This window comes from Adiantum capillus-veneris, chromosome 26 (genome assembly GCF_014529385.1).
Source record: "Adiantum capillus-veneris isolate H3 chromosome 26, ASM1452938v2, whole genome shotgun sequence".
NCBI classification, from domain to species: Eukaryota; Viridiplantae; Streptophyta; class Polypodiopsida; order Polypodiales; family Pteridaceae; genus Adiantum; species Adiantum capillus-veneris.
Window position 1 is genome coordinate 115,020,068 of NC_140956.1, and position 12,961 is coordinate 115,033,028.

At 44.3% G+C, this 12,961-nt stretch overlaps 1 long non-coding RNA gene and 1 pseudogene across 2 annotated transcripts in view; both read right to left on the reverse strand.

Moving 5' to 3' along the window:
• Positions 1–8,214, reverse strand: part of LOC147424028 (uncharacterized) — a 92,454-nt gene extending 84,240 nt beyond the window's left edge. For both annotated transcript variants that reach the window (XR_015186572.1, XR_015186573.1), the window contains exons 1-4: positions 8,077–8,214; positions 7,809–7,920; positions 7,633–7,715; positions 6,837–6,953 (exon numbers count right to left, since the gene is read on the reverse strand). This is a non-coding gene — a long non-coding RNA (uncharacterized LOC147424028). The remainder of the gene's footprint in view (positions 1–6,836; positions 6,954–7,632; positions 7,716–7,808; positions 7,921–8,076) is intronic.
• A 2,863-nt stretch (positions 8,215–11,077) lies between these two features.
• On the reverse strand, positions 11,078–11,555 carry LOC147424034 (uncharacterized; annotated as a pseudogene).
• Between the last annotated feature and the right edge of the window lie 1,406 nt (positions 11,556–12,961).

Here is a 12,961-nt window from a genome sequence, read left to right on the forward strand (position 1 = left end):
CATCATGGACAATGTACTCTGCGCTAAAAGCCCATTCTGCATCATCAGCATCACAGTCTCCTTTCACAGAAGACTCAACAATAGCTGCATTTGTAGTGGAACCAGCATTTGCAGTGGAGCCACCCTCTTTCTTCTTACGGAGTGGGAACAACACGTGCTATATAGCACAAACCGTAGAAGACTGTAAGGCACTTGTTATGCAGAAAACGGCACTGACAAAAACTCTGCACAAAATGACGAAATAGCTTGTGCAGCACTGCCTGTAATGGAAATGGAGGCCGAAATGAGCCCGAATCAGAAAAATTTGTCGACCTGCGAACGCTCGCCAAAGCTCACTGAAATCGGAGAAAGTGAGAAGGCGTGTGCTGGAGCAGCTGGCGACTAAGCCAAGGAGGACGCAACCTGCTCTGATACCAATTGTTGGAATTAGGGTTGCAGAGAAACGCACACAGCTTGGAGAAGACAAAGGAAGCTCCAGGCACACAATAGAGAGTATATTACTTAGTGTGCAATAGAAAGATGGATAGCCCTAGAGTGATGGGCAAAATATACAATGCTCAGGGGAAAAAACCTCCTAAAGAGGGAAAAAATGCCCCGACGGTCCTAGTGTGTTCACACATCACTACCACATGTATATAGTAACACATCCAAGCGGGCTCTTTCGACAAGAGAGTCACTAATCACATCATACATACTACCTGGATCAAACAATATGACAAAACAGTGATCTTTCACATGACCATAACACTTAATGAGAGACTCATCAATGGGAGGATCATGAGAAACTTGGTACACACTAGTGTTCTCATTTATGGCATTAACAGAGGATGTGGGTTCTGTGGGTTCTTTAGGTTTGTTAGATTCAATCTTAGGACATGTTCTTTTTATGTGACCCTTGACGTGACAATGATAACATCGACCTTCCTTAGAATAAATACCTTGTTCTTTTGATGTTATGTATCCTCCTAAAATTCCTTGTGTGGCTTTTTCATCTGGAGTAAGCTTAGGTTTAGCAATTGTGTTAGCTTTATCCTTAGATTCATTGTGTGAGCTTTTCTGAGAGACTAGAGGAAGATTGGTTAGAAGAGTTACCATTCTTACCGTTCTGAGGGTTCTGAGAAGTCTGAGTGGTACTTTGAGAAGTCTTGTTTTCCTTGGGCTTTCCCTTATTGTGCTTCATCTCATGTGCGAGAGCAATCGCTACCGCCTTGTTGAGATCGACGGGATCGAAGACTTCCACATGAAACCTGATATAGTCGTCCAACTCGAAAATGAAAGCCTCTTTGCGCTTCGCATCCGATTTACGTAATTGGGTGCCAAGCTGCAAAATACGGTAAGAAAAAGACATGACTGGAGTTCGATTTTGCTTAAGATTGCGCCAATCTACCTTTAACCGCGCTAGGTACTGAGGTGCCAAGAACCGCGTCTTGAGCTCGTCTTGGAAGTCGGCCCAACTGAAAGAAAGGCGCACGCCTACCTCGGCTTCCTCTAGGTGCACGGCTGATTGCTCCTCTTGCCACACTTGATACCAATTAATGGCATCACCGGCAAGGTACATGGCTGTCGTCAAAACTTTGCTATTCCTTATCTTCTTAGTTGTCGCAAAATAAGCATTAAATTGATGCAACCAAGAATGAATAGCATTAGCATCCATCTTACCATCATACTTACTGAATGTCAACTTCTTTGTGACTGGGGTTGTTGGAGTCCGAATCTTTACGTATGAACTACCAACATCTTTGACCGGCTCGGGCTTCGAGGTAAGTACTTGTAGGACCAACTCTTGCATGCCTCGGTCTCTCTGCGCCTCACGCTCTAACTCCAAGGCCGCTCGTCTATCTTCAGCCGCCAAGCGCACTTGCTCACCCTCACGCTCCAAGGCTAACCTTCTGTCTTCGACCGCCAAGCACGCTTGCTTGCGCTCTCGCTCCAAGGCTAACCGTCTTTCTTCGCGCTCGCGTTCCCATTCGGCCTTTCTTTCTTTGGGCTCACGATCCAATCTACCTTTCTTTCTTCGCGCTCGCGCTCCAAGGTGACGCATTGCACTGCTTGTTGTAACATCATGTCCATCATCGTCTTCATCAAAGCCTCCATAGGATTTGGTGCAATCCTTGGCGTAGATGGGAAAGGGTGAGGGTCGGAAAAACCTCCTAGTGGGGAAAATTCTTCTACGCCATCTCCATGCGAAGTATCCATTCCGCTTCGAGTGATACTGAAATCTTGGGTTCTTAAGTTCACAAGGAACTTGGGTTCTTGTGGTTCTTGGGTTCTTGAGGTTCTTGAGGTCTTGAGTCTTGAGGTTCTTGAGGTTCTTCCTTAGCTTGCAACTGTTAGAGAAGGCTTTTCTCTTACCCGAGCTCTATCTTCCCCGCGGGCGCACCCCTTGACGGCCTTGCGCTCACACCAAGGTTGCTTTTCCCACCTCACATCGATTGGCCGGCCACGAAGTGCACAGTCCGCTCTCAATGAGTGAAAAGAGGAACTAGAGGAGGCTGGACAAGCCCTTCTTTCTTGGGTTTCTTGTCACTCTTCAAAAACACGATTAGGAATCGACACACCCAAGAGGACTTGGGTTACGTGCGACCGCAGCAAGCAAAAAAAAATTCTTGTGGTTCTTTCCTTAAGTGATACAGAACACTGTCAAAGCTCTGATACCAATGTAACGTGCAGCGGAAGTGAATGTTGAACTTTGCTCAAGATGAGTGCTCTGAACTGTGCTCAAGGGTTCCTTTTACTTATGGAAGGGAGAGCCTTCCGTTTCTTTAGTGAGAGTGCACATGATCATAAAGAAAGTGGGTAAACACTGTGCATGAAGGTGTTAAGATTGCGAGACAAAGAGAGAAGAATACGACACCAAAATGTTGTCAGACCCTCCTCCACTCTATGGCGAGAGAGGTCTATGCTATTGATTGCACAAATCTCTACAATGGTCTAAATGCAATGGACTTGCCGACGATGTCGACGACGAGGATGAGGACGACGAGATGGGCTGAAAACTGAAAACGCTAGCAGCTGAAATCTGCAAATCTTGTATCTGCTGAATTCTGACTCTATGTCGGCGATGACGGCAATGACGACGACGATGCGCTGAAAAACACAAATAGTGAAATCTGCGAATAGCGTGCTGAATCTGTAAACGCTGGCTGATCTGACCGTGCGGCGAGGATCTGCTCTGCGGGAAGTGAGATCTACGAGGTATGGGACTTGATCTGTGGTGTCTAGGTGCTGCAAATGGAAAACGTTGATGCTATAGGCTGAACCGTCGCCAAGAATCTGCAAAACGCTAGGTGGTGCAGCAGCAAAAACGCTATGTTGATCTGCTGGAAACTGCTAACGCCAGGCTGATCTGCAATCTGCAAAATGCTGGGACTGATCTGCAATTGTTGAAAATGCTACGCTGGTCTTGATGGCTGGAAAACGCTAGGTTGTCCTATCGGGGTCTTGCTGAGAAGGTGCACTGTCACAGACACTGGGTCTCTACTGCTGCTTCTACCAAAAAGTACTAGCACTAGCTTTTCTTATATACTGACTTACCAGAATTGCCCTACCCAGTTTCCCAACAAAGTCACTTATTAATAAAAAGTGAAAGATGGCTAAAATAGGGAAAATGGGTTCTATGCAATGTAAAATGCTCATGATGGCTACTGACTGTAAATTTAATGATCATGCTGTGTGCAACCAGAGGAAATGCAACTACTCTAAGTCCCTGGACATGCGCGGCCTACGAACAGACTCACAAAGGTGCCAGAAACCTGACCTGAACCCTAGACCTAAGGTAGCTTGTCCACATGCACATAGGGTTAGATGTGCACGTGACAGAATATCTGTAAGGCCACCAGGAACGAGTACTTCTAATGCGTCACATCGGATGGGTGACAGGGAGAATTGGGAAGAATTATCCGACCATCCGGGAACGGACATCGTACTTCTAATGCGTCACATCGGATGGGTGACGGGGAGAATTGGGAAGAATTATCCGACCATCCGGGAACGGACATCTCTGATGCGTCGTATGACGGGTGACATAGAGCATCGCGAAGAAGATTGTATCGTAAGTTCGGTACGAAAAGACTAGGTGATGGGTATTCCTGATGCGTCACAAGGTGGGTGACGGGTGCATCGGAAATGAAATATCCACAATCAGGAGGAAATTCCAAACTGTTAGAATTGTGCACAAGGAAGAGCAAGCACTTGAATGAAGATGGGTTCAGAGGAAACTTTGAGGAAATACAGTTGCTTTTGATAAAGCAGGTTGTTTTTTGGAAAAGCATATGCTTTCCCGCGAGAAATTCTATGTCTGCATTACATTAATGCGTGTGGTTGCATCCAGGGACGCCTGGGAAGTGCTATGAAAGCATTGTTTTTAACTTATGAGGTTTTATTGAGTTTTTGGGCAGATTAATACTATTTTTTAGAATATGCCAGCCGTCCACTTAATAACTGGGCAGCCACCTAGGAAATAAAGCAGAAAACCAGCGAGCTTTTTTTGTCTCACTTTCCCTGGCAAAAGAGTAAAAGAATGAAAATTAAAAAAAAAATCCGCCGCGATCTCTACTCGGGCAACCTGCGCTCAACTATTCCTGCCGTGGCCAGGGAGCTATAAAAGCATCATACACCCTCACTCAAGGAGGAGTTGCCAGCACCAGTAAGAGGAGACTCTGCCGCCAGAAGACGCAAGAGATCGCGAGACTACGAAGCACGAAGGTCGCTTTTCCCGCGCAAAAAGCGACAGGTATCAACTGTGGATTCGCCATACGAATTGTTGTTCTGTGTTTGTGTGTGTTTGCAGGTGTACTACTTCTTCACAAGGGAGTAGGAGCAGAGTAAGGCATGAGCCTCTGCAAGAGAAAAGGACTCTGAGGAACTAGCCAGATCAGCCCAAGGGTTTCGTATCCGAGTTTGGAAAGTAGATCCACAGATCGGAGAGATAGTCTCTTGAGTTGTGATCTGAAAGTAGGGATTCGCAAGTAAGGACTCCGTGTCCGAGAAAGCAGAGTTGTTCTGCAAGAAGATGACTCTGGGAACAGAGTCGGAAAAGAGTTGCAGGGATGCTATGCCCTAAGTCTGGAAGGTGAGATCCAGAGACGAGAACCTTGGTTCTCGAATAAGAAACAGAAAATTCCTTGAAATAGAGTTTTGCCCTAGGAAAAGGAAGCCGAGGCTTCCAGGAACCATCAAGTCTTATTCGAGAACGAACGTGGTAATACGTTCAGTTCAAGTGCTTGTATAGACTTCTCCTCAATAATAAAGATACTATTACGGGCAGGGACCAGCCCATCTTCTATGTTGATCTTCTCACTCTCTATCTCTCTCACTCTCTCTCTATTTCTCTCTATATATCCTCTGGCTTCAGTATTAAGTGATAAATTCTATTTATCCAAGTATATTCTTTATTGCTATGCGCTTCCATTTATGACAGCATCTTGTCCAAAAACAGATGCCCAAAAGCTGCCAGTGTGATTTACAGAAATCCGTACAACTGCCACGTCAGCAGCGCAAATCGCGGAAATCCGTATAGATTGCCACGTCAACAGGTTCTTGCACAAGTGTCTTTTTGTGTGGGTGTGTGTGGATCTTGCTTTATTTTAATCCCTTTATATCACTTGGGCCCCATCGGATGAGGTACCATAAGTTGGTAGGACTTCTTCTTCTATTGTTGCTTGTTCTTCTTAGGGTTTAGGCCCCTCGGCCTGATCTGAAGGTTGGCTTTGTTCTTCAGTGACTGAACACGTCAGCAATTTGTGACAATGCCACGTTAGCATCTGTACAATTTGCCACGTCAACAATCAACACGATTTGCAGGGTCAGTCCAGAGTTCAAGCTTTTGACTTCTTTTTTAGGATTAGGCCACACGGCCGGTGCTTCGTAAGTTCTTCATGTCCTTTTTCTTAAAGTTTAAGCCCCTCGGGCCTCGGCCAAACTCTCTGAATTCTGTTCATCTTCTCTTGTTCTCTTGGCCAATTCCCTTTCAGTTGGCATGCCACGTCATTACTTTGTGACATTTATACTACGACACAGTGAGATCCTATCCACCATCACAATCACCACTCATTGTACACCCAGATCACCAGTTTATCAGTTAGCTTTAGCTATGGTCTTTACTTTCACTTGAATTGTTCCTTTTTTGGAGTGACAGAGGATATATCACATATGTACATCGATTTGTCCCATAAGCCAAATTTGACCTTTCCCCAAGGAGTTCACCATAGAATATGTAACATAGCACGTGCGTTCAATAGAAGGGATTTTATATTCTTGTGAAGTTACGAAACATGTGTACATAAGGCCTATAAAGGGTACTTTTAGTCCATTTTGGTGAACGCACATGATATAGGAAAATTTTACATAGTGGATGCCCTCAGGACCTTTCAAAGACTTACTAAAATCTCTCTCTCTCTCTCTCTCTCTCTCTCTCTCTCTCTCTCTCTCTCTCTCAATACTCAGAATAAACTTTTTCTTAACCTATACATGGAAGATTTTAGTTTTCATGTGACTATATTTGAAGCTTTTTACACTAAACATCTACACTTCCAAGCTTTCTCTCATTCAATTTAAAGTATAAGAGCTAAATTTCAAAATTTATAGGTTGACACTTCGAGTATACCCAAGTTTAGGTGACTTGGATTCTTTCTCTCTTACACACAAAGAGTATACATGCAAGGTACATACATGTACGCCCATACAAATTATTCTCTCTTGCACACAAACACCATACATGCAACGCACATGCATGTACGCCCATACAAATTATTCAATTCCAATGATGAGACTTTGGTTACAAAATAGTTAAAAGTTTGATCACAATAGTCAATCCTGAGTGAGGAAAGGTTCCTCACTTGTTAATATGTGTGTCAGCATAAGATCGAGTATTGGGCCAAATATAATAATATTGGATTTGGCAGCAGCATCTTGGTACACAGAGACCTTCCTTCAATTCTTAGAGATGCAGAAACCTGTTGTGTACAATTCACGTTTACGTTTAGCACAAATCATGATAGGGCTTTAATCGTGTTTACACCTATGAAAGAATTTATGTATGCGCTTGTGCATCCTCAAAATATACTTTTTTCTTAAATCTTGAAGACTCTGTACAAGGAGTAAAGTGACTACATTAGAAGATTTTCATACTAGCTATCTCTAAATTTAGATATATTTTCACTTTCAAACTTGAAATGCAGAGGTAAATTTCAAAAAATTTAGGTAAGCACCAGGATTACTCTAAAGCTAGGTTAATTGCAAGTATGAGCCCCAGCATGGCAAGCCTTTTCATCATAAATTTCACGATAAATTTACATGCATGGGAGGTGCAACCTTTTTGAGTCCAGAAAGTCGATTCTCGACCGACGGCCCACATACTACCTGTTAGCATGGACTACAAGAGCCGCCAATGTGGAACCAATTAAAAAGTCAACGTTACACATTGCGGAGCTGATGATTATACTGTCTTATGGATGACAGGCCTGCAAGTTTTCTTTTCTAGGTAGCTGTTGGATTCTTTTTCTCTCACACACAAACAATATACATGCAACGCAAATGCATGTACGCCCATACAAATGATCCAATGAGACTTTGGTAACAAACAGTGGAAACTTGGCAAGTTAGTCAATCTTGAGTGAGAAAAAGGTTCCTCACCTGTTAATATATACGCCTGCATTTGAGTGACAGCTGCAGCTTGCAGGTAGAGAGAGACCTTCAATTCTCAGAGCTGCAAAAACCTGTTGTGTACATTCCACATTTACGTTTAGCTATGAAAGAAATCATGCATGTGTTTGTGCATGCACTCGCGTGTGAGCCAGCGGTACTTATACCTTGGCCAAACTGCTTGCATTGAGTCTGATCTTTTTATGCACTGCAAGGCCCGACAAGAGTAGCGGACTGCAGACGCACGGCTTCAGATAGGCCGTCGAGGATCACCTCACGCTGCAACAGAGAAATCTTCAGTTTGAGCGCGCGCGTGAGAGACACTAGGTGACCAAGCCGTTCCGTTCAATTCTGAGAGAGAGTGAGAGAGAGAGAGAGAGAGAGAGAGCAGGCAATGCACTGAAAATGTAGAGTGAGATGTCTTTAGGGTCAAACCAAGGGGAGCAACAGGCTGCACGCCGCACAATGCACCATTTTTGCTGCAAAGACGCTCAATGGATAGAGCGGATCGGTCGCTACCTCCCACAAATTTTTTGGCGTGATCGAAGCTCTCACGAGGCCACGCGATGGAAGAAATCGAATTGCGTGTACCAAAAATGCCGCATAAGGGGGGTAATGTAGGCCAATCGCGCCAACAAGGCTTGAACACAAGATTTGTCAGCACGGACACCATCCTAAGTTAGGCTAGCCGGCTCATCAAAGGGCCGTTGGTGTCTTTAGAGTGGACACAAAATAACTTAAAGTGAGGGGTCCAGAGGTCCCTTCACAGGACTCTGGTTTTTTAATGGCCCCTTTACCGTAGCACATAAGCGTCTCAGGCGACCCATGGCTCACACGCAAAATTCCTAGAATATTCCTCCAGCCACCCACAATCTTGAGCACATAAATTCAGTGACCCAATTTAAGGTTACTTGACATGAAAGGTGACCCAAGGGGAAAAGTGCATGAACACATAAGTTCGGCCAGCCATGGGTCACCCAAGGAGGAAAAGTGCATGAGCACATAACTCCGGCCAGCCATGGGTCACCAGAGGAGGTAAGTGCACGAACACATAATTCTGGCCAGTCAATAAGATGGTCAAAATGGAACATCACATACACAAGCAAATATCAAGCATTTACTTCATGTAATACCTAGTGTTTCCTTCTTTTTTTGTAGTCGCTTAGACGCGTGCTACGGGGGGAGACCACTCCGTCAAAGACCACCCGGGAATCGGACCCGGCCCCTCCACAGGCTTATGAACCGCCATTGAGAGCCCACTTCAATGACGTGGACCATGTACACATGATCTCAAAAAGCTGTCCACTTTTTTTGAGATGCACACATGAAGACACAAGCAACATCACACAATGCATGAACAAACATGCACACAATGCATACATGCACATGCACATGAACACAAACATAACAGACATACACACGCATACATGCACCCAAGCAAACACACAAGAAGAAAAAAGAAGCATGTTCAAATTAATACATAGAGCAAACATACCTCCAGCATGACCATCAGGTATCCTGCAAAATAAACCATACCTCAAGTTACAATGCTTATATTGTAATCAACACACTCGAGAGAGAAATCATTCAAAAATTACCTGCACAGTTGTAACCCTTGCTCTTCTCACGAAGTCATTGAATAGTGCATTTCTCATTTGCAAACCCATTGCTCTTTGACGACTCATGGACCTCCATCTAAGAGGTTGTTCAGCACCAGGTTGCGGATCAACTTGATCATTGGGTTCCACCTCCCCTTGCAGTTGGACATAGTTGTGTAGGCGAAGGGCAAAGCAACATTCAAATCTCTTAGGATTCGCCACCTATTTTTCAATAAGCCAAATGCATTTTCAACCTTCACTCTTCCTTTTACAATTTGTCTATCGAATTCAGTTTTCGCTGCCAAATTTTCTCGTGCCTTAGACTTGAATGCTTTCAACAAGAAACTTGTTGGCTTATAAGTTGAGTCTCCTACAATGTAGGGCCTTATGTTCATACCATGCACACGTTTTAAAGGTCTACTAAGAACATGACAAGCCTTCAATTGGTTGTAGATTGTAGACCCCTTAAACATGGTTGAATCATGTGTCCCACCAGGTGCCATGCACACAACATTCCAAAAGTTCTTATTTGCATCAACAATTCCTTGTAACAAGATGCTATGAAAACCCTGTCGGGCAGCTAACATATTGAGCTGGAAAGTACTCAAGCTGTGGTTTCCTTTGAAGCCTTATGTGTGAGCCGTCAATTGCTCCACACATGTTTGGTAATCTAGTAATGTTTTCGAAATCATGTATGATTCGGCGCAAACTCTCGCCGGTTGGGACACTTATATTCACCCTTGCTAGCATGTTAGGTTGGAAAACCAAACCCACAATAATAGCTAGGTATTTTTGTATAGTCGAGTCTCCTATCCCAAACAACTCTGAAACTGTCCTAGAGGAGTGACCATGATCTAATCTCCACAACACAGATGATAATGCTTGATTTGCTTGGATTGGCTCTCGCCTTACGAAGCCCCCATCTTGTGAACATGACAAGTAGGGTTCTATAATGCATTTCAATTGATGGAAGGCTTCATAGGACATGCGATAATACATATATATCTATGTTGGCACTGCAACCTGGCTTCACTCCAAAAGTGCGAGTGAATCCAACGCCAAAAGGATGTCTGTCTAAGAAAACACCACCATTCTCTTGTGCCCTCCCCCACTAAACCTTCCTCAAGCATCAAAAGCAACGAGGCCCGACAGTAAATGAAGTATGCAAAGCACACTAAATAATGTGATAAAGAAGCATTGTACCCTTCATCAAAGAGAACATCATGCTCAATACAATTATCCCTAAGAAATTGACGCATGGTCTCCATCCAAAAGAGACATAAGAATGAGAGTTCATCCTCCTGAGCCATCCTACAAGTAAGCATTTAAAATACTTCATCACACAATGCTCTCTCTCTCTCTCTCTCTCTCTCTCTCTCTCTCTCTCTCTCAAAATAAGAAAAAAAAATTACCTTTGGCTTTGCAAACAATTTTGCAATCTTCATTTGATATCGCATGTACATATCCATCCTTTTTGTCTCTTCCTCTATTTGCATCTTCGCAATCTCTTTCATCTCCCGCGACTTTGTAGCTTCCACATCTCGCATTGCATCACAAATTCCCTTCATGCCATCCCCAAAGGCTTTAGACACTGATGAAAGGGATGCACGTTTTGGTTCCTTCACCTATTGGGCCTTCACACTTGGGACACCCCCCTCCTTGCCCTCTTCGACCACTATCCTGGGGCCCTGATCAACCTAGCTCCTCACATGGTTCGCTAGTACTACCCTCCACCTCAGGAGTACTATCAATATTTTCATTGGCAGTAGGGGTCGGCAAAACAATGTCCACTCCACCAGGTATTCCCACACAACGAGGTGTGGATGACCATAAGGTATCTAGCACCTTAAAGTACTCCCATGATGACCTAACCCCACCCGTTTCAGTTCCTTTTGCTTTCTCTTTCCGATTTTTTTTTTTCAATGTGTCAATTTTGGTCCTGACTTGCTCGTTAGTATAAATCCCATTAACCTCCTTATTAAGTTGATCTCTAACCTCATCCCAATCCTTGGTTCTAAAATTTCCCTTGTTGACATGAGACCACCGCTCTTCAAAATGTTTTATGAGAGCATAAGTAGAGGCCTCAGTCCACAAGTCCTTCAAAACATAGCGCGCTCTTTTCGCACCCTTTTCGTTGCTACCTTCGGTCTCAGGATGATCACTCCCCCCTTCCAAGTTCACGTTTTGAGATACCCCCCCAATGGTCTCATTATTTTGGCTCTCGTTGAAGGTCTCGATTGGAATATTCCCTCCCAAAGGTTGTGACCCATTGTCATCCCCAAGGTTACAAGTCTCCCATTCTGGATCGGTCAACATTGAAGTGAATGTATCTTGGGAAAGTTGTGTGCATGAGACCCTCTCCTATGACTCCCCCCCTTGCTCCACCCTCCCCGATCCCCTAGCCCGTCTAGGAATGTGGAATGCAAATTGCGCACTCATGGCGATTACCTGGTTGGCATACACAATGTATTCAATGATAATTTTTTAGCAAAGGAAAGAAATGCAAGAGAGTAAATATTTAAAAATAAAAGGTTAAGCATTTTCCTTTTGTTGTTAAATCACAACGCTATCATTTAGAGAATGAATGGATGTGTAGCTTTGAAAACAAGGTTAAGCATTTTCTTTTATTGTTAAAACACAGGTCTACCATGTAGAGAATTTATTTGCTAGCAATACAATTCAAAGAAAGACTTGCATGCAAGTGCCATAATCTGTAAAAAAACAGATGGGGTGGATTTAGCTAGCTAAGCAGCCTTGGATTCGAACCTTTGCAGCTCACCTTTGTTAGCTCAAAACCTGCTAACAAAATCATAATCAATGTAAGTAAACAAGACAATTATCGAGTGTAGCTGCTAAAATGCAGTGAAAGAGAAAAATAACTTAGCTGCAAAGCATCAAATTGTATTTACCTGCAGTATCCTCCGATTGAAGATGCCGCAAACAATCGACTACACAGACAACAGCAAATGGTTAGTAATGCAATTTATTATAAGGCGTGTTCAAATTGAAAAGCGCGGGAAAATAAACTACCAGCACATAAGCGTTGTCGAAAACCTGTTGCTGCAGACGCCACGCGTAAACAGCAACTGAAGTCGAAGACTGCACACAGCACTGCCAGCCGGTAGCAATGGAGTAAACCTGCTGCAGACCTGCGCACACAGTACGCCTGCACGCAGCTGTTGAAGCAGTACGGTTATAACTGCAGACCTGCGCACACAGTAGAAGCACGCAACGGGCCGTAACTTCTTGCATGGAAGGAGGCAATGAGCAATACACTGCAGCACATGGGGGTTTATAAAGGCGGCATGGGACGCAAAGATTGCCATTGCAGGGCGGGCATCTATAATAGAACGGGTGGGCGGCAAATCTCAATCACAATTTGTTCGGGTGAGTGGGCTCACCTCCAACCGCTCAAAGATCCTGCCACGTGCGCTAACGCACTTGCATGGGTCGCAAAAGGTGGCCAACTGGCGTTATGTGCTCACAGTAAGAGAAGAGAGAAAGGGCGAAAAGGAAGAAAGAGAGAGGCAAAGAACGTCGTTTGCAGCTAGGAGACAAAATTGTGTGACAACAGCAAAACCCTGTCTCCCCTCGTCAGGAGTGTCACTATACGGCTCTGGCCAGGGGGGATCTAGGGCCCAAATTTGGGGCACGAGGCGGCTTTGATCTCGATCGTCAGATCACCCCCTAGTTCACCCGCCTCGCGGGGTGTGGGTCGGTCT